This window comes from Xiphophorus couchianus, chromosome 15, assembly GCF_001444195.1.
Source record: "Xiphophorus couchianus chromosome 15, X_couchianus-1.0, whole genome shotgun sequence".
Classification (NCBI taxonomy): Eukaryota; Metazoa; Chordata; class Actinopteri; order Cyprinodontiformes; family Poeciliidae; genus Xiphophorus; species Xiphophorus couchianus.
The window spans coordinates 1,253,857-1,276,592 of NC_040242.1; the positions used below are offsets into that span (position 1 = coordinate 1,253,857).

General features: G+C 35.8%; 1 protein-coding gene across 3 annotated transcripts in view; it reads left to right on the top strand.

The window, feature by feature from the left end:
• Window positions 1–22,736, top strand: part of LOC114159116 (exostosin-1) — a 221,269-nt gene that overhangs the window by 84,117 nt on the left and 114,416 nt on the right. The window lies entirely within an intron of this gene.

Consider the following 22,736-nt stretch of genomic DNA (forward strand, 5'->3'; position numbering starts at 1 on the left):
CAGAATCAGCCACAAATCTCTTCACAGAACGATAATAACGCTTCAGTTTTCATTAATATCTAATGTTTTCATACCTTGTCCTACTTCACTACACTATCTGATGATTTTCATCAGCAGAGATTCTTTCTCTTTCCCATATTGCTTGAAACCTGTGGCCTGTTTAATAATGTGGAACATCCTTCTTAAGTAGATTTCCTTTAATTGAGCTCAGCAGACAAACTAATCAACCAGCTTTCTGAAATTAATTATAGTGATTCAAAGAGCCCTGACACACAATAGCATCTATAAATTTAATAACACAACAAAAATATTTCTTTATGACACTTATATTCTATTTGCATAATAATTTGGAACACGGTGTAAACATAAAAATAAGCCTAAAACAACTGTTTAAAGTAATGGACTTCCTCTGTCATAAAATGGCATTGTTTTTGTTAAAGAAGACCAAATATTTACATTTTTAAATACATTTTCCCAGTTCTCTTGTGGACAAATGATTCCCTTTTACAGCGGGATTGCTTTCAGAGTGACGATTCTCTGCTGCCAGTATGAGATAAGATTCTCTGCCAGGGAGATTTCTCATTCAATTTTCACAGACTGAAATCATTAGGGTGCTCTGAGGAGGATTTTCTCCTGTAAAGGTATGTGATTATTGTTTTATGATAAAGTCAGCCTTGGTTAGAGGCATGAGAACTGAACTGCGAGATATTAATTGGCTGCCTACTGTTGACTTAAACCTTAAACACTCCACTGCTTACATTTTGAATTTGTGGTACCGCTATGCTAAGTATATTGCTCAAAACAGGTCAAATTGCTATGTTTGTTTTTTGTTTTGTTTTTTGGCTTTACGTAGTGCTAATCAATGATATTTTCAGGCTAGTATCCTAGCTTAGCTATCTAGCTTACTAGCTTAGCTATCCTAGCTAAGCTAGTATCCTAGCTTAGCTAGGATAGCTAGGATACTAGCCTATACTGCTTTGCGATTCACAGAAATGTCTGTTTCACAAAAACAAATGCCTGTCCTTTCTGCTTGTTCATATGCAGTTATGGTTCGATTTAACATTTTGTTTCATCTGGAAATATATTACTTTTTTCCCCCCTTATTATTATTAGGGATTGTTGTTGTTGCGTTGGGTTTAGATTGAGTTATGCGTTTAGATAAGTTTTCTATTAAGCTTGGGTTTTTTTGTTGTTTTTCTTTTTAAATGTTTTTTATTGTTAATTGTTTTTCTCCTCCGTAATTAGCTTTTGTGCTACATTTTTACTTTTATTGTTTCTTGGTTTTTTATGTCTTCAATCATTGGTCTGATACCTCCACAGTTTTCCAGAACATATAGAGAACCGCCTCCCTGGCAAGGAGGGGCTGCAGGATAACTTTTCCTACCAAACACAGTCATATTATTGCAGGGCAGACGAGGGAAATGCTGGTAGGTTTTCATATCTTACATATATGTTTCTTTTGCTACGTCCTCCAGGATAGTGTTGCGTTATGTCTTTTGACTCAGGAGGGAAATGTGAGTTGATTAATATTAAATATTATCATATTTATTTATAATAAAAAGGGGGGAAATGTGATGGAAAAATTACAATACCTTTCACATCTGCTAGTCATGTTATATGAATGATTGTGAACTCTCACCAAAAGAACTATTTGGTTCCATGCAGAAGGTTGGAAGTTGTTTTCTGCAGCTGCATCAGAACCAGACTGTCTCTCCTTTGTTGTTAATTCTTTATCCTTGGTATAAAACTCATGTGTTTCTCTGCCTGGCAGCTTTTCATCCAGACCTGCTTCATTACTGATTGTCCTACAAGCTCTCTGTATTGTGCACAATATATGAATAAACCTGATTGAGTGATTTCACCTGAACGGTGCTTGAAAATAATATTATTTTCCACGAGAGTTAGCTTCCTGCTCTCTGTGCCGTTTGGATAAAGTGATTCAAGGAGGTTATTTAGGTACACCGAAGACAAACTGCACTTATTTAAAACTCCAATGTAAGTTTTTGTGGAGGAGTTTGATTTTAGTCTGCTGCAATACTACTTTCACTGCAAAAAAACAATCTTACCAAGTATGTTAGGTCTAGTTTCTAGTACAAATATCTTTAAAAACTTGAAATAAGACAAAACTAACCGACAAGTAACTTTTCAACAAAATATGAGATTTTTTCATGTCAATAATTTCTTAATGTTGATGGAAAAGTACTAGTTATAAGTTAAATAATTTCAAATTAAGCAAATTATAGGAGCTTGTTTTAGGTTAGTTTTCTTATTTTAAACATACTAAAACCACTTAGAAACTACATCAACAATACTTGGTAAGATTTTGTTTTTTTGCAGGTTGTAACCAAAGCATTTGAAATGTTTCAGTAAATTCCACATTTAGAGCTTAAAGAAAACTAAAAGAATCACTTCATTTTCTCGTCAACTTTGTGAATAACTCTCTCCTTCCTAAATCTCTCAACATAAGATTGGAGAAAACCTGAATGATCACAAACTTGTGAAAATCTGCGACCTGAAGTTTAGACAGATAATAATAGAACAAGAAAGTCAAAGTCTGTTCAACTGGGAAGAAATTGGTCACTTCCTGCATGCGTTTTGTTCCTTGTAATATCTGTGTGCATTCATGCAGGACATTTAATTCCCAACCAAAGAGCTGCTCACTGTCCCACGGTTTAAAGATGGCCGCCCTGGGCCGTCTGTGTATTAATCTCACCATCGCTCGTTGCTCTAAATATTGCGATAAGACCAATGCACTCAGGTAATTTATATTAAATCATCCCAGTTCTAATGGTAAGTTCATGCTCACACTTTCATAGAGGCTCAGACAGCGATCAGTGGAAGTGATTCGTAACCTGTAAGTGAAGAAGCAACCCTATAAAAGTAAACACTCTAGGAAAGTTTTGTTAATTGGAATGGTTTTCAGAAGAAAAGTCACTAAAACAGGACAAATTGCTTAGATTTGCAATATTGCATGCAGGATTCTGCAAAAAACAAACGTCTATCTACTAGAAAAAACAAAATGTTTAGATATCAAAACTATTCTACAAAATAATGTGAACATTTCTGGATTTCAAATGTCAAACATTTTCTTTTGAAAAAAGTTCTAGAAATGTTTACACTTTAACCAAAAGATTTCTGAGATTTTGGCAGAAATGTACTTGTTTTATTCCATCTAGAAAGGCCCTGATACACAACAGTAAAAATCCGTTTCAAGTTTTATATTTTCAACAAAAATGAGATTGCTTTATTTTCTTGGGTGTTTTTCAAACACCAGCCAATAGCATTACCTTCAGTTTCATTTTGAATATTTTAGATAAAATCTATGAGTAAAAATGTGTGAGTACGTAAATTTGTAAATATGCGAGAGTCCAACGCAGTATTGTCATTAAATCTGTAAAAATACGTCACAGTATCTGCAGGAAATGAGCGTTTTTAGAGTTTCTATTAATAATAACCTCCACACGCTGCAGCTTGGCAAAAATGAAGTCATTGTGATCCCAGCCACAAATCTACACCAGAATGACTGAAAACGAGGAGAGTGAAGGCGCAGCTCTTGTCCTGTCAAAGTTCACGCCTCCGACTGACTGGGATGTTGGGACCTTTCAGATTGAAGTCCATAAACGCGCCTGCAAACCTCAACAAACTGGAGAAACATTTCTCAAGGAAATGGATCAAATTTCCTCTGCGGTGATTTGAGGTCACACAGCGAAGCATTACTGACGGTTTCTGGTTTAAGGAATACTTTCTTGCTTTTTCAGACCTAATTTTGCATTTTGGTCGACAGGAGTAACTGTAGAAGGTTCATTTAAAAACCTGGACATGACCAAGGCACTTTAAGGACATTTTGATTAAACCTTAAAATCGGAGGTGTCATTTTGAAAGCGGTGTGGTGTGTATTCAGAGACTCCAGTGGAAGCTGGGTTCATTAATGAACTGCAGCAGCTGCTGTCTCTTTTTAAATAGAATCAATGAAGGTTGCGCGTCCCCTCCGGTTACTTTAACTCATCTCTCCATTTCCGTCTCTCCAGGTCCGTATTTCTGTCACTCTCTTGTCTTTTGGGTCACAATTACTTAATCACTCCCACTATATTTGATTTGTAGTGTAGCTGAGAGGAAATCAGCTACACTAGATGCACAGATTCATAGCGCTGCTCCATGTTTATTGAAGAGTATTTGCTCTGTTGTCCAGTTTATTTCTGTTTTGTCACTGAGGCTGAGTCTTCTCAGATTATGATTGATGGACCCGTCCCTTCCAGCATGTCCAACCGGGGCTGAGGACACTCATGTCTCTGCATATCAAAGTCCAGGAAAAGCAAACAGGAAGTTTCATATTATTAGTTTATATGGGGTGTCCAAAGTGTCAAAAATACAAATTTGGCCCATAGATGGAGGCTTTTAATCTGTAATCAGGGTAAAAATTGTTACAAACATAATTTTCATACACAAGAAAATGTAAAGTACAACACAGTGTCTGTCTTTTTATAATCAAGTTTTCACAAAAAGTAAAAAAGTTTATCCAGAGACTTTTACTCAAAACACGAATCCAATTCAGCTTTTGTTCTCTTAACCTTGGTTAAATATAGCAAGTGACACGAATCCTGTTATTTCTGGAAAAATATTGATATTCATTATTCATTATAATCATATAATGAAACTGAAAACTTTAATACAGCAGACCTGTAGTATCTGCTACGGCGTATTACGGCCATAAAATGTAGTAAATATCTGCCAAAACTTTCAGTTATCGCTGAAATTTCTAGAAAAAACAACGAAATCTTTGAGAAAAATATCAAATTTGTAGATGGTAAAATCTTTCTACAAAAAACTGAAAATTTCAGAATTTCAAATGTCAAAAATTTACTTTTGAAAAAATGTCTGATTAACCACAATATTTCTGAAATATTGGTGGAAATTAAAACAATTTTTTCCATCTACAAAGACCGCAAAACACAGTTGGAAAAATTCCTTTAAAGTTTTGGATCTACAATAAAAATCAAATATGTTATTTGCTTGGTTTTAGGTTGGGGTTTTTGGCCTGTGACAATAAGTTTGGACACCCCTGCCATAAGGACATTTCTGGCTTGATTTCCTAAAACACGAATGATTGTCCATGTTGCTTTACTTAAAAAAAAAAAAAAAAAAGTAGAAAAAAATTCGTAACATCAGAATTTTCAAAGGCAATAACTGAATGTGATCTCTACAATTATTTACAATATTTCTCTGCTTTGGACAGATTGCAAACAAAGATCCTGGATATTTAGTCGATTATCTAACTACCATCTTTCCCAATGGTTTCCTCAGGACAACTAGTTAATTTTCCCAATGGTTTCCTCAGGACAACTAGTTAATTTTCCCAATGGTTTCCTCAGGGCAACTAGTTAATTTTCCTAATGGTTTCCTCAGGACAACTAGTTAATTTTCCCAATGGTTTCCTCAGGGCAACTAGTTAAGTTTCCTAATGGTTTCCTCAGGACAACTAGTTAATTTTCCCAATGGTTTCCTCAGGGCAACTAGTTAATTTTCCTAATGGTTTCCTCAGGGCAACTAGTTAATTTTCCTAATGGTTTCCTCAGGGCAACTAGTTAATTTTCCTAATGGTTTCCAGTCTTCAGATGCGCTTCATTGAACATCAGGCTTTAGAATCACACAGTCAGGTTTAACACTCTCACACAAGCCAGTCAGTTCATGATCTCAGCTTTATCAAGCCATTCACTTATTTCAGTATTTATTTTTAATTTTGGCAGAATACGTTTCTGCATCATGATATAAAACTGAGCTGCTCTCCATGTTTCTTTAAAGGCTTATTCACAAAATCAAGTTTGTGATTTCTCAATGAACTGGAGAAACTTGAATTATGTTTCAAGTTATAAAAATAACTCATGTAAAATATTTTAAAGTCCAGGTGTGAAAACCTTACGGTCTGAAAAGGCACTAATTTAATTTTATTTCAGCGTTACAGTTTGATTAGGGTTTTCCATTCAGGGATTTCCAACATAAACATGAATTCATCTGAATACAGTGAATAGTTTTTTTTTTTTTTAAAAAAAGCACCTAAATGTTGATGAATCTGCATATTTTCTATTTTTAAACACTGTAAAACATTCCCTTACTCATGTAACTCAGCAAATCATTCAATCTGCTCTCAACAAGATTAGTAAAGTCTTCATAAAAATCTTTATCTTGTGTCTGAAATCTGCCAGAACTGAGCTTTCAGCTGTTATGGGACGTTTTACACGGTGAAGCATAACTTGTTGACTTAATTTAATCATAAGACCATCTGTTCCACTTTGTGTAGCGCTGTGAAAAAATAAAACTATAAAGCGCTAATTGCTGTGGGTTTTAATGCACCAGTAAACCATCAGATGTTTTTGTTGTTGGCCTGAAGTCTGCTTTGTCTTCAGGCAAAAATGACCGTTTATGTCCACTCTCATCTTTCTACTGAAGATCTTGACACCTTTAGTAATTATTTAGTAATTCTTTGTTGTTTTGTTTCTCACAGCTCCAGCTGTTTTAAGGTTTTATTGCTCCAACTGTAGGTATCAGAACATTTAGGGGATTTTTTCTCTAACCTATAGCAAATCAACAGTTCTGTTTTACTTGAATTCAATGCTCTCTTGTTTTTCTCATTTTGAAGAGTGACTAAAAGGACTGTGTAGCTGCGTTTCCATTGACCATTTAATTCTGCAAATTGGAACTACAATAAAAGGTGCTTTTATCGAAAGACGGCAATTTTGAAAACAATTGAGGTGGTTAATTTTGTCAAATTGTTGTAATAAAACACTTTTTTTTTTTGCTTAACACGGGTCATGTGATCAACAACCTGATGTTAGTACTGGCGAAAACGCCAAAGAAGACGACAGGAAGTGGTAGGAGGATGATATCACAACATGTTTTTTAATGACTTATTGCGTTAAACATATTCACGTGTGATTATAATTGCACTTTGTATTTAATGGAAACACCACATTTACAAAATTGTGTTTTTTCTTTCAATATTAGCAGAAAATCAACTAAATTTTGCGCACATCTGTAATAGAAACACTGTTTGTGTCGTCTCATATTTATACCTCAAAGATAAAGTAAGGTTACTTTTAAAGAGTTTGGTAATGCAATTAAAATGATAAAATGTGGCAGAAAAAAATCTTACATTTAGATTTATTTTATAATCTTTCATATTTATTTTATAAGAATTGTTAAAGTTGTCTGAAAGTGTTGCACAGCTTATAGACGATTATTTTTAAAACTTTTTTTCTCTATGGAAGAAATACTATGGAGATTTTCCACATTTTAAGCATTTTATCTAAATTCAAAAAGGGATTTTATAAACAGTACACTATTCAGTAAATGTATTTATCTTTTAACAGACGACAATCAGACTGATGCATGAAGAGGAAACGGGTCAGTTTGATCATTTAAAAAACCACAAAATGCACATATGGTGTCTAAAAATAGAGTAATTTTGATTTTTTTTTTTTTACACCTCTAACAGGTGTTAAATGATTAATGTAAAAGTCAGATGTTTCCTGTTTTCTTTCTGGTGACTGATTCAGAATATAAAGATCTGCTCGTATCCGGCTGTTGAGCTCATGTAGGAGCTCGTTTCCACAGCTTTTCTCTCCTCTCTCCTTTTGTTCTTGCTGTGAAAACTGTCTGTTTGATGGATTATCTCCATCTCCTTTAGTTCCTCTGTCTTCCCCAGTCTGCATCTTTCTGAATCTAATTGAAAAAGCCCATTTCACCTCATGCACACATGCTGCTTTTCAACTTTCTCCAGGTACTTCCCTCTCTCTCCAAGCCACATCTTCTTATCACGCCGCATGTTTTCAGAAATCAAACTCCACTCCAAGTTCAGCGAGATAAAACGTTTCTATAAAATGTTTTTCACAGAAAGGCAGTGAAGCTTTTCCTTTGTAGGCTTTACCTCGATGTATTTTGATGTTTTTATTTCGTTAAGAGATGAAAACCTTTTGTTTGTGTCAAGCTTAGCCATAAATTGCATATGCTTTGATAGGTGAGGTTAAATTATATAAATTAGGAAACTTCTGAAGGCAGTTGATTTAATCCAATTCTATTATGCAAAAATGTAAAAATGGCAAAGTGTATTTGCAAAACACACCTCCATTATTTTTATTTATTTATTTAAGAAGTAAAAAAAATAGGTTATCTTTTCCATCCTATTTATAATACTCTCACTTTATCCAAACAAAATCTGTCAAAAAAAAAACCAACTCGGTGTGCGGTAGTTTTGTGACTAAATATAAAATGTTAAATCGTTTGATTCTGCTTCTCTATGTAAAACCAGTTCACAGCAAATGTCAGCTGAAGGCAGTTGTTACAAAGCAAATGGATGAAATTTACATATATTTATTGATATAACAGGTTCATCATTCCAAATCAGTTGTAGTTGTTGTCAATTTTCATTTCTGAAATTGATTAGTAAAATGTTTATATAAGAAAACCTGATTCATTGCCATCGAAAGCTTGGAATAATTTTACTTCTTTCGGGCCAGGTTATCATTCACAAATGGAATATTGCAAAAATTATTTCAGAATGAAAAACTAATCAGATCAACTGAATCCCAGGTCAGTGGTTGTAACCTGTCTGGAGTAAAATGTAATAAAATCAATTATTTTACTTTCCTTCTGTTTGTAAGAATGCAGTAAAAGTCAAACAATAGTCACAATAAGCAAGCAAGCAATTAGTTGTATAATGAATTTAAATTTCCATTTCCTTTCTCTTTCTACCAAAAACTGGATGATAAAAGTCTTCAGTTGGTGCTTTGGTACAAACTGTCTCTTTTATTTGAACGAGAATAAATTTAAATATATTTCCCTGTAATTTCCCTGCTGGGATGAATAAAGTAATTCTATTCTATTCTATTTAAAATGTCTTCCAGTTAATTTGTTAAAATGTTCATTAGAATATAAAGTTTATTGATCTTTGAGAATCTGTTCTTGTGTTATTATGCCATCATTATATTACTTGAAAATGGTCTCAAAACAACAATATTATCATTAATTGTATTAATTTCTGGAACAATTTATCGCCCAGCCAAATGTACCATAATATGCCTAGCATTAATGTTACACTGCAAAAACACAAAAGCTTAAAAAGTATTTCTGGTCTAGTTTCTGGTGCAAATACACTTAAAATAAGACAAAGATTATTTTTACTTATAACATGGGGAAAATATCTTGATTTAAGTAAAATAACCTGCTAAAGGAACTAATACTTTTTCACCAATATTAAGGAATTATTTACTTCAAATATCTTGAGGCTTGTTTGCTAGATATTTGCAACAAGCCTCAAGTATCTTGCTTGAAGCTAGATATTTGCCTTGGAAACTAGGGCAAAAATACTTGGTAAGACTGTGTTTTTGCAGTGTAATAATTGCACTCAAAGTTTCTGTGAATAGCAGAGAGAGACCTCTTCATTAGGAAAGTCTGGTATTGAACTTTAGCACCACAGCCTCAGTCTGTGTGGAATAATACGCTGCCGCAGTGACTCTGGTGGGACGTGGAGTGTCTTTTGCAAAGCCTGTTTTGTTTAAAAGGTCTGCACTCATCTCATGCTACATTCTGGGAGGCATAATGACGGCTTTCATGGTGCTAATGCTGCAGCTCACAGGCTGCAGGCGTAATGTTTCCTCTGCTTTCTTTCCTTTATGCAATCCGCTGCACACATCCACACTAATAACTACTTTACCGAAACATTTCAGATTTTAGCTCTTTATGTCTTTCTGCTGTATACTTTACAACTACAAGATGCTGAGATGTTGTTTTGGATCCTAGACCCTCTGGGGTTTCTTCATCTGGTGTTCCACCTGGATCCTTTGGGGCTCTGTGTGAATAAATATTGACAACCCTGATGCCGATCCAGTAAGAATAATCTGTTCCCCCATTATTTCAGTACCATATATCCAAACTGCTGCATGAAAAAATATTTTCTGAATAAAACAAACGAATGAAATTACAATTATGTTCACTGAAAAAACAAAATCTTACCAGTAATTTTGGTCTAGTTTCTTATTGCAAATGCACCAAGAGATTTGCATTCAGACAAAACTAACTTTTCAGCAAACTGTGAGTTTGTTTTTTGTAAATAATTTCTTATTATTGATGAAACCGTACTAGTACTGTTATAAGTGGCAGATTATGTCACTTCTAAAAATAAAATTTTCCCATGAAATAAGTAAAATAATCTGCCAGTGGAACTAGAACTCGGTTGCTAGGTGACGGGATGGGCTTGGCTGGCGTTGCTAGGTAACGGCACTAGTGAAACTAGAACTTTTTCATCAATATTAAGGAATTACTGGCTTAAAACAAGCTCCTATATCTTGCTGAAAAGTTTCTTGTAAGTTAGTTTTCTCTCATTTCAGGCGTGCTAAGACACTAGTCCTGGAAACGTGACCAAAAATACTTAGTAAGTTTTAGTTTTTGCAGTGTTTTATTGTATCTTTATTGAAATAATGCATTTTAACTAGAAATCATTGGCAAAAATGACTACTTAGTCATAGTCTTTCTTTTGTTCTTTCTTTCTACCACTTTATTTCAATCTTTTTAAAATTTTTTATTTTTGCTCTTTTTCTGGCTTTTTTGTGCTTTCGTGCTTTCTATTGCTCTTTTATTTCTTTTGCTCTCTCTCTTTGCTCTCTTTCACTCTTTCTTTCTCTTTCTTTTGCCCTTTTTGTCCTTTTTTCACTCTTTGCCAAATAATGCTGAAGTCACTTGTGTTTCAGTTGGATAGAATTATTTTTAGTGTTTACTTTAGAATAATCTTTGATTCAACAGTTTAAATTTTGAGTGAAAAATACAAACTGTACTTGTATATCTAGATGAAATCTTTGTGTTTAGGTCCAGCAGCCCTGCAGGATGCAGTCGGTCCTCTCAGCTGTGCAGACTTATCAGATCCATGTGCTTTTCAGATAAGCGGTTTGTTCACCCGATCATCCTGTCATTGTCTGTAACCAAAGGTTCTCTTACATGCTCGGGTTACTGTCTGCAGTGTAGAACATGAGGAACGTGAACATGACATTTCCCTCAGGTCCGGCCGTCCTCAGCGGACTCTGTTTCACTCCGCTCAGCAGATCAAGACCTGATCACTTTACATAGGGCTGAGCTGTAATCTCTGTGACTTCACACACGCTCACCTATAGCAGAGCTCAGGTCAAAAGCAGATATGGAGGAGTCTGCTGCCCATCATGGCTGCATTGATTTTCTTTCTCCTACATCAACCCATCTTGTCAACAGACTCCTACAGATGAATTATTCACAGTTCATCTCCACCAGGATCTGTAAATAAATACTTAGGTAGCACCTGTGACCTCTGTTCAGTTTTCATGCTACAAAAAATTAAGACATCTAAGCACCAAAACTATCCATGTTTGAGAATAATCATTTCAATCTGCTGAAGTGACTCTCATTGCACAAATGTTTCCTACTTCTGATGTAGACAAAAAACGACTCATTCTCCCGAAAACTTATCAAAAATTGTGTAGCAAAGTCAACTGGATGGTGAACATGCAAATACTATCAAACCTCTTTGGTCTCATATTAATGTTTACCTCTTTCATTCTGTTAAAAACTATATTTTTTACAACTAACTCATTAATTTTTGGACTTTGTGCTCTAAATTGGTAGACAAACTGCATGCATGTTAGCTGCGTTTTATTACAAACGTGCGCAAAACCTTGCCGATATTCCACTAATGTCAAAAAACAAAATTTTGCAATCCCGGTGTTTTTATTAAATAAGAAACTCAATTAAAATCACACGTGAATAAGTTTGTTCACCCGATGGAAATCATGCAGCAGCATTTCTTCGTCGTTTCCGTCAGTAATAATATCCAGTTGTTGATCATGTGACTCGTGATGCGAAAAGATTTTCCATTGTTTTTAAATAAATAGACAAACTTTTGTTTTCAAAGGGACCACGTTCTGATTGACGAAATAAAGAAATAGGACATATAGAAACAGGAAAATGGAAATGTACATATTCACAGTAAGATTGCTGAAAGTGTTTTCTGGTGAATGAGTTGGGGAAATGAAAAACGCATCATGGGGCGTTGACATCTCAGGTGGCCTTTTCAAAAGCTGCCTGTAAAGGCGGCTGCTCTGTGAACTGGTAACGCAGCAACTGGTGGGAACGACAGCCCGGCTTCCTCCGGCGCCACGCTTCATTAAGACACAGCGCTGTGCGTGAAGGACAACCTTCTCTTTACAAGCAGAGGTCAGCTGCTATCTTAAAATTAGCATGCCATTTGGGTATCTCAGTAAATCTTATTTTAGACTGGATCTAGAGGCTTTAACTACGGCGCAACAGTGAAGCTCCAGTGAGTTTTTTCTGCTTCGAGTCCCTCAGAGGGTTTTATTGTCCATTTGCCTAAAAATAGGGGAATATACATTTCAGTCTTTCCATTAGTGTAATTAGAGCTACTCCCCGACCAAACAAATTACATTTTCTTGCTTTGTGTTTTTCTTCCCTGATTTAGCAGTAAAAAATGCCTCTAGCTGTGTTTTGATAAGCTATTGTTCACTGAAGAAGAGATAATGAACCGTTAGCCTTTCACCAGCAGTAACTCCATCTGTGATTCTTCTTTTGGTTTATTTTTATACCTTATCTCTGTTGAAGCTGCAGTGTGTAACATTGATTTAAAAAATATATACTTTTTTACATATTTGTTGAAACTGTCACTAAAAGCAAAATCAAGCTCCTCTGCCTTCTTCCAGTTCTCTCAGTGCCAATCAGAGCCAGGAAGGCGGGTCTTATTGCTGTCAATCATGCCAGTGTGCACGCCGCTCATCCCTTTGCCCCTTATTCTCTGCTGTGCTACAGCTTGTCTGTGTCATCAGCGCCTATCATTAATGCTAAAGCTAGTTAGCATAACCACCAGGAGGCTCAAAGTTTCTGGCAGACGCTGTTAAAACCTTGAGTTATTCAACTTTTGTTTGAGAATGATCATCATCTCTGAGATTCATATACAGAGAACTTCTCTGTGATGTCATTTTATAAATTGGTGTCTCAGTGATGCATATTGTTGGTTAGTTAAACCAGCCCTTTAACCAACCAACCACCCAAAACCTTGACTAACCAACCAACCAACCAATGGAGCTGCTGCCTGGCGGCGGTCCAGAGCAAACGGTGGGGAAAAGCGTTGAAGGTGTATTTATACAGCTGAGCTGATAAACTGAACGCTGCGGGCGGCTGCGCATTAGATGATTAACGTAAGTGTAGCTTTACGGACAAACCGAAAAATAAATTTCATACCATCCCGGTCGCCATTATTGGGTGGCGAAGCTCATCGTGGCGGCACGTAGCTGGTAGATGTGTTTCTGTGACAAGGTGTCAAATCCCGTTGCTAACATGAACACAAAAGCTATAAATGACGGGGCAAGGTGAGAGTTCATCTGTTAAACTGGAGTATAGCTGCAATATTGACGGTTTTTATAAGGGTATTTGTGAGCCTGCCTTTTTATTATTAAATTTAATATAACTTCAGATTCTTGTATAACTTTTCTTCAGGTTAACTTAGAAAGTGAGCTTTTATTGTTACAAGTTAATTTTCTGAACTACAAAAAAGTTATTGTTAGTGAAGCTCAAATGTGGAAAAATTGGACTGATGTTGATATGCGATAGTAATACTGCTGATTTACCAATGTTTGATTTTATCCAATTCCTCGATTAATTGTAAGAATAATCGATAGATTACTCGATTACTAAAATATTTGTTTACAACAGCCCTACATCAAAGCATTTTTTTTAAAAAAGCACTCCAAATGTAACTGGTGACTTTCTTTAAACAGTAGCACTCAGAAAGCAAAACAGCAACTGAAGACAAGCAGGGAAAGCCTTTTGTTAGACATGTAGTGCTGGTTCTCCCCTCCTTTTATCTTCTGTTTGCCTTTGTGTTTAAATGCTTCAGACTTTGAATCTTTGTCAGCTGTCTTCCCGTCAGATATTTTCTCTGTTCGGTGTTGGGGGAATCACAATGAGATGAAAAATAGTAGCATGTAAACAGACAGAAGAACAAAAGCTGAAGGAGACACACAGAGAAACAGAAGAACAGAAAATGATTGCTCTGGGGGCTTGTATCCACATCCAACCACTGCTGGGGATATTGGTGACATCCACCTTATTGATCTATGCATTTAACACCTCCACACAGCCCTGCACACAAACACGTCCATGTTGGGATATACAATTTGATCCCTCACCCACACACCCTACTCAAACACTTCTTTGCACACCTTTTTTTCTGCTTTTATAACCTGGCGGACACATTTGATCTTTCTCTTAACAATTCCTACAAGAATTGTGAAAATAATCTTTTTTTTTTTAGCCACCATACCCAGCATAAAGTGGGCTGTTTCCATCTTCAGTGGTTCTAAAGCTCAGCCTCTTCCTTATCTGAAGAATCGTTGCTAACAATCAAAACATTGTGCATGAATTTTAAAAGTGTCACAACATGGCAGGTCCTTCAGAAGAAGTGGGATTGTTCACCCCTGCTTAAGCTGAAAGGGCAAAAAGGTTGTTTGTACCTTTAATGCAAGTTGTGCTACGATGGACAGCAGAGAAGCACTACAAACTCTTCAACGCTTCTGATATAAGTAAATGATAAGTAAAGCTCCTGCATCAACTAATGCAAAGTATTAATGCCACATTATAAATAAACTGTTTAAATATTAACAACTTGCTTAAAGTCCCAAAATATCTCTGTCCCTGATGGCTACATGTTGCTGTCTGGTCAGTGTGAAACATCCAGTGGCAGAAGAGTTATTTTGTTTTTCTCTAATAAACTAGAAATTAGCCAGCTAATCATAGCCAGCCATTTATGATTTACATGTAGTGCAGCAGATTCATGTGAATAAGCCAGAACTTACTCACACAAACAGAGTCAGAATTAATTTACAGCCGACCAAATAGTTTAGGATCAGGTGTAATAATTATATTCACACTCTACTGCCCTGACAGGTGGAAATAAATGTTGATGTTTCACAATCTAATTCTTTAACTGTTCATTTTTGCCTTAAATGGTATATTTTACATATAAGCAAATCTTATTTATAAACACTGTTCCACAAATCATTAGTTAGCTAGCTAGCTAGAGAGTTAGCCAGATGGATATCATTTTTAGCTAGCATATCATTTTTAGCAAATGTTCTTAATAAAACCTTTTCACATATGATAAACTAGCTAGCTAGCATATCACTTTAGTTTGGAAATTTTACTAGCTAGCTAAAGCTGCAGCTATACAGCTAGCTAGCTAGATAGTATGTAATTTTTAGTTGGCAAATTTGATTTAAAACCTTTTTCACATGATAAGCTAGCTAGCCAGATCTACGGTTAGATAGCTGGCTAGTTAGATTTAAAGCATATAATTTTTAGTTGTTAAATTTTTTTTATAAACCTTTTTTCACAGATAAGCTAGCTAGCTAGATCTACGGTTAGATAGCTAATCATCTGTGAAAAAAATTATAAATAAAATTTAACTAAAAATGATGTATTAGCAATGCAGGCGCAGATCTATCTCGCTAGCTTATCTGTGAAAAATGTTTTATAGATAAAATTTGCTATTATAAATGATGTTACTTTTAAAGCCAGAAGTTTTGTATTTCTGTTTTTGAAGAGCTAAATAAAATGGACTGTGAAGCATCAACATTTATTTGCGCCTCAGTCTATGGAGTGGAGTGTGAATATAATTATTACACCTGATCCTAAAGCATTTGGTCAGCTGTAAATTAATGGTGTGACTCTGTAATGTGAGTAAGTTCTGGCTTATTCACATGACTCTGCTGCAGCTAAATCCATATTGATCAATCTGTCACTGAGACGTAGAGACCTCTCATGCATTAGACATGCAGATGTCAGGATCCACAGCGACTGCCTCCCTGCTTCGGTGAACCCTCCTCATGTATTAATGACACGTTGATAGAGCGCTCTCCTATTACACCCACACCCATCTTTAACCTTGATGCTGAGCGGTGTTTGTGTGTCTGCCCTCAGTCATAGCTCTTCTATTATTTACCACTCGTCTCTGTCTGGGAAAGGCCTGTGTGAGGCCACCAATCGCCTCTAGGTAAACAACCACTGCCATTGACACGGCTGACCCTCATCCCTCCTTTGACCACATCTCATTTCCGATCGATATGTTTTAAGCGAAGCCGCATCCGCCCAAAACAAACTTTGCTTGCTCTGCTGGTGAGTGTTTGTTTAATTTTATGTGGAGGTTGCAGGTGTCATTTTCAGGGTTAGCCGTCGTGCCCTAAAGCTCGTCTGAAAGTGAAATAGACAGAGCTTTATGAACCCGTCCCTACCAACTTAGCCTCCCTGGAGACCAAGGTGGCACCTGCTATATGAAGAAATAATTTCAGCTTATGAAAACATCAATGTTTTGCAAACCAATTTTGTTTTGCTGCAGTTTCCTCTGACTTGAAAGAAAACTATGTAATCTGAATTTATAACTAAAAGTAAATCAGCTTGATGTTCAGGCTTTAGTCATTTATTTTGAAGTACTTGTTTGATTTGTTTGGTGTAAATTTGTCACAACTTTAGTTTTTCACTATATAAAAAGAATTTAAAAAGTATATGATCTAATTTTACTTAAAACCACAACTACAAACAATACCAGCTAGAATTGTTTAAACAAAAAATGTGTAAGTTTGGAGAGAACTCTGGACTTCCAAAGCTTTACATTTAAGCTTAAATAAAATACAGTCAGGAACTTTATAATTCTGGCAAATATTATCAGTGGTGACCAGATTAGAAATTTAATTTCCAGAATTACTGAAAGCTGTTCTAGAGCTAAAAAATACTTTCATTTTATTTATTTTTTTATTAACCAAAAACTAAAACCGTCACTGGTAGCCAGACCATCACAGAGCTGGTCTGCGTGAAATTTCTTGGGATATTTTTTTTAACCGATTCAATGTTTAAAGCTGATGTTACACTTTTATTTTTTTATTTTTTTTATCACAAAACAGATGAAAATAAACAAAAACATTAAAATAATCAGTTCAGGGAGAATGTAGCAACTATGGCGTCATGTTTAGATTAAGAATTAAATTTCAGGTCATTGTTAAAGTTGACAGATTCTGCTGCCGTTTTTTGGGGAGTCCCTCAAGGTTGTGTTTTAGGACCAGTGACTTTTCAGCTGTGCATTCTGCCTTTTATTTCAAACAAATTTCCAGTGTGTTATAGTTTTTCTACAATAAAATTTATTTTCGGAGTTGACTTGAACGTCTTGGTGTTTTCCTTCAGGGTTTTACACGTTTTAACACTTTGCAACATCTGAGAAGCGTTAAAGCGGAAGGCAGAGATCCAGGCTTCAGGCCTTCAGGGCTTCAGAGATGTTGGGTCTGTTTTAAAACCCATGCAGTTCCTTTCAGTTGCTCCTTATTTTCATGCTGGCAACGTTAATTCCTTTAAAAATAACCGCTTTGTTAATTTTCCAAAAATGCAGTTCTGTTTCGTTTATAATTTGTTAATTTTGTTTTCACTTTTTGTTTTTCCTGTTCATTTTTCAAAGGCAGCTTTGCTTTATAGTCGATGTTTTATGAATAAACTTCAGGTCACTGAAAAGGAAAAAGAAACTTAAATCTCAGAAATGTGACATTTTTTCTCAGAATTCAGATTTTAATATTTTGAGACCAGAATTATGAAAAAAATCATAATTCTGAAAAGTGAGAATTTTGAGATTAAATTCAGAATTTAGATTAAATTCACTTAATTTTGAACTCCAAACTGGAAAAAACCATTAAAAATATTTCAGTTTAATCTAAAAACCAACTTTTTCTTGGTTTTTATGATATTGAAATATACATAAAATTGCATTTCTGCCATATTTATCTCCAAAAGGTTTACAAATGAGGAGCAAAAAGTATTTTTTTCTAATTATTATATGTAAATTAAAATTTCATGCTGAGAAGAAATTAACAAGCAGCGCAGCTTGTTGGAGTTAAATGTGTGTGTTTTTGTTCTGTGTCTGGAAAACTGCATGTTTTAATACTTTCAACCACATTTCTGTTCAAAATCCTCTTCTGTGAGTTTTAATTTAGCTTTTTGTTGCGTCACTTTATTGCTTTATTACTGTAATTGTTCTCATTATGGTCTGTCTCTCCAAATGTTTTCATTTTGCTTATTTAATTTCTGCTTTAATTTGCTGTAGTTAATTATACTTTCATTGTTCAGTCAACCTCTGCTGCTTGTCAATGTTCTGTGGAAACAAAGGTGACTTTAATGCCGGAGGGGAAATCTGCTGCAGACTGAATTAGAAACTAATCAAAAGCGTCATCTGTCTGCAGAGAACTGCTGCCGTTTATTATTATAAATGCATGAAAGTTTTTTCCTTTTGGGAGGAAATAAAAAAGTTTGCAGAGTTACTATGGCGCTGCAGAACCTTAAGCGTTCAGAATAATAAGACTACCAGCTTACAGAGTAGCTGTCCCATCTTATTTATTTGCTTTTTGTCTGAATTTAAGGGAAATATTTTATGAGAATACAGAAGAGGACTAGGTCCACTGAAAACTTTTTAAAAATTTACTTTTTTAATCTGAAAATTCTAAGTTTGTTTCTAAAAATTCAGACTTTTTTAAAATCAGAAACTTTAATCTTGAAATTCTGACATTTCTGAGAAACTTGACATTAATCTCAGAATCCAGACTTTTTGTTTCCCAGAATTTAGTTTTTTCTCAGAATTTTGACTTGAATCTGAAATTTCTGACTTTTGATCTAGTAAAGATAAAATTCTGTGGAAAAAAAAATTCAGGGCCTCTGATCCTCCTCTTTGAGTTTTTTTAGTTGAAAGAAATATATTTTTTTAACGTATCAGTGTAACATTAGTATAACAGATTTTTTTATTTAGCTTGCTGTTTGTTTTCATATAGAAAAATGCATTTCTTCTTTGAGCTTTAATGTGCAGAAATTTATGATCGAGCAAATATCTGTTTTCACTGAAATGCATTTTAAAACCTGTTTCCACTAAGATTTTACCGTCACACATAGATGTTTTATACGTGACTAAGCACAGCCAACCACAAGCATAAATTATTTAAACTGTTGCTCAGTGTGACAGTAAAGTTATGCAACATCTAGATGTATTATCTAGAAACTCATAAATTATCTAATAAGAAGAACATGGCAGCTGGTGCTTGTAACGTTCTCAAATCAAATTCTGCTTCAGGCCGTTTAAAATCTTCATCCGGTAGATCTACGCTCAAATGTAGGCAGACTAATCAAAACTGTAATTTTGCAACACTTTTCACACTTTATGATCATTTTTAAAAGTTTGAAAAATGACGTGGAAACAGATTTACTGCGTCGTTTCTCTTTATTGGAGAAACGAATTTGCACTTTTTTGAAAAGTGCAAATTTTTCAGAATAATTATCCACATTTTTTGTTCAGTGATTTTCTTTTTTGTGCAGCTTCAGGCTGAATTTCAAAACTCTTTATCATCTATAAATTATTCCACCTCACCAGTAGATGGCCCTCTACCAGATTGTTCATTTTGTCGCTTAATGTTTTTTTTTATTGGTATTTTTCTAAATGTTTCCAAAATAAAGTTAAAAAACATTCAGAATAGTGTTAAAAACAATTCTATTAACATCACTACCAATTATCAAAGTTTGTATCTCTTATAACAGTTACTTACATTTATTTTATCCGTTTTCTCATCCTTAGTCTTTATCTGAGAATTTTGAGTTTTTAAGGACAGGTCACAGAAAACGGATTTCTTTCTCTTGTTATAAAAACAACCAGTTTAGTTTTACTTAGTGAAATAAAACCACCAAGCAGATATTTATTGCTTTGCAAGTTTATTCATGAATGTTTGCATATTAGGCACATTTTGCTTTATTTGAAAATAACTTGAATTGTGCAGAAAATCATTGCTGCATGCTTCAAGCTAATCGATTAATTTTGCTATCGGCTGATATATTGACGAGTTTTTATCTCCGTCTTCACCAAGCGAGCAGAAAGCTGCAGCCGGAGTTTTTCATTTCAGCAGCAGAAGAGATTCAGAGTTTCTCCTGTAGTTGAGGCTTCTCTGGCTTGTTGCTGAAGGAGGAAATAAAACTTTAGATGAAATGCAGATTCTCACTTTTTAATTTATTTTACATTTGATTTATGAATTTAACCCTAAATATGTAATTTTACTCTGTATTTAATGATGTGAAGAACTTACGTTGTCATTTTCTCCTGCCTGCGCTGCTCTCTGTTTGCTGAGTAGAAAAACAGGATCTGTTATTAAATACTTATTTAAGATTTAAATTTATTTAAAGGTTGTTCATGAGGAGAAAATAGACGAGCAATAAAAATATTGAGAAAACTTCTGCGTAGCCTGAAATTGTCAGCAGTGGAAAGAGTTTAAATACTAAACATTACAAAATTCATAAAGCGTTTTACCTTGATATCCGTGGTGAATGCCGTGAAGTATGACCTTGGCTCCTTTCCATAAAGACTTCCAGAAACAATCTCCAGGTTCGGCCATGAGGACGACCAGAGAGAGGATGAGGAAGATCGTAACGCACCTCATCCTGCAAGAAAATATTAAACATGTCAAACATGTAGTGTACAGAAATAAAGACAAAATATATCAATATTTACCTGCTGAATGATTCAGTGAAAGCTGAATGACTTTGCGGAGACGTGTCGTTTTATAGATGCATGTTTTAGTGGGATGGGCTGAATTGGCTCTGAATTCATGTTTTATGCGCTACATGTTTTCCTACTCGGCGTGTAAAGTTGCTTCGGTTGCTTTTGAGATGGTGTTAAATAAAAGCTTTCACTTTTGAGAGGAACATGTTGTAACTTCTGGCCTGAAAACGTGAAACAAAGAGAGACGCTTCATGTGGGTCCAAAGCAGAGCTGCAATGTAGAGTCTTAACTTTTTAAACACATTTCACGTCATTTCATGCGTCTGCATGAGTTGAAAAACATGTTATTTTCTGAATTTTCAAAGCTATTAAATGGATAATTATCAATTTCTAAAAAAACCTTTTGAAAAGCTGATTTGATCAAAACAGATCTGACAGAAAAAAAGATAAATGATGATTTTATATCTGGCAAAATATCAAAACATTTGAGCGTTTTTGTTAAACTCTCCAATGGAGTACAATTAAAGAAAAAATCTGCTTAGCAATGGATTATACTACTTAAACACATATTTAAACCAACAATGTGTTTATTTTAAAAAAGGGATGCAATTATTTCTATTGATGCTTAAATTTAGCATCATATTAATCCATTTGTAGCTTGTAGCGTTTATTTAGAGAAGTTAACTGGAGCAAATTTGGGTAGCAAAGTTATTCCTGAATCACATTTCAGCAACAAGGCAGTTCAAAATGCTTTACATCATAAAAACACAAAAATGAAAAGTTATTACACCAATTGTGAAAGCAATAACATTTTGTCGAGTAAAATCATTGAAATCATCAATAGAAAACCAATAAGTTGGTCCATGTTTCAATTGTTATGGTTCAAAATCATCCGTTTGGTTTTTAGTCCAGATTAAAGGAACTTGGTGTTAAGAAGTTGCATCAGATTCTCTGTTGAATTTGTCACTTTCTGAATAATCACAAAGTAAGACAACAGTAGGAGAGGAAAAGTCATCGACAGCAGATCTGTCGTTTCACATTTCGGTGGATTTATCTGTGGAGCGTAACTGAAAACATTCAGGTAAAATTCACCTATTCCCAGTTTGTGTTTTTGTGTTTTTTGGAAAATATCTCTTGAGAAGCTGAAATACCAAAGCGCAGAGCTACTTGGTGCGCTTTCCAAAGCCTGGTTGTGCTGGAACCTGAGAGAGGAAGGGCAAATCATTCAACTTTAGCTCCAGCACAGTGATGGCAGCGCAACTGGACAGTTACTCCAAGCTTTATAAGTAATCCATCAGTTTTATTCAGAGAAAGACACCAGCTAATTCTGCCCAACATCTACACTAAAAATCCATCCATCCATCCATCCATCCATCTTCTTCCGCTTATCCGAGGTCGGGTCGCGGGGGTAGCAGCATCAGAAGGGAGGCCCAGACTTCCCTCTCTCCGGCCACTTCTTCCAGTTCCTCCGGGGGAATCCCGAGGCGTTCCCAGGCCAGCCGAGAGACATAGTCCCTCCAGCATGTCCTGGGTCTTCCCCAGGGCCTCCTCCCGGTGGGACATGAACACCTCACCAGGGAGGCGTCCAGGAGGCATCCTGACCAGATGCCCAAGCCACCTCAACTGGCTCCTCTCGATGTGAAGGAGCAGCGGCTCTACTCTGAGTCCCTGCCGGATGACTGAGCTTCTCACCCTATCTCTAAGGGAGAGCCCAGCCACCCTACGGAGAAAACCCATTTCGGCCGCTTGTATCCATGATCTTGTTCTTTCGGTCATGACCCAAAGCTCATGACCATAGATGAGGGTGGGAACGTAGATCGACCGGTAAATCGAGAGCTTCGCTTTTTGGCTCAGCTCTCTCTTCACCACGACGGACCGGTACAGCGCCCGCTTGACAGCAGACGCTGCGCCAATCCGCCTGTCGACCTCCCGCTCCCTTCTTCCCCCATTCGTGAACAAGATCCCGAGATACTTGAACTCCTCCACTTGGGGCAGGACACCCCCCCTGACCCGGAGAAGGCACTCTACCCTTTTCCGGCTCAAGACCATGGCCTCGGATTTGGAGGCACTGATCCCCATCCCGGCCGCTTCACACTCGGCTGCGAACCGATCCAGCGAGAGCTGCAGATCACGATCTGATGAAGCCA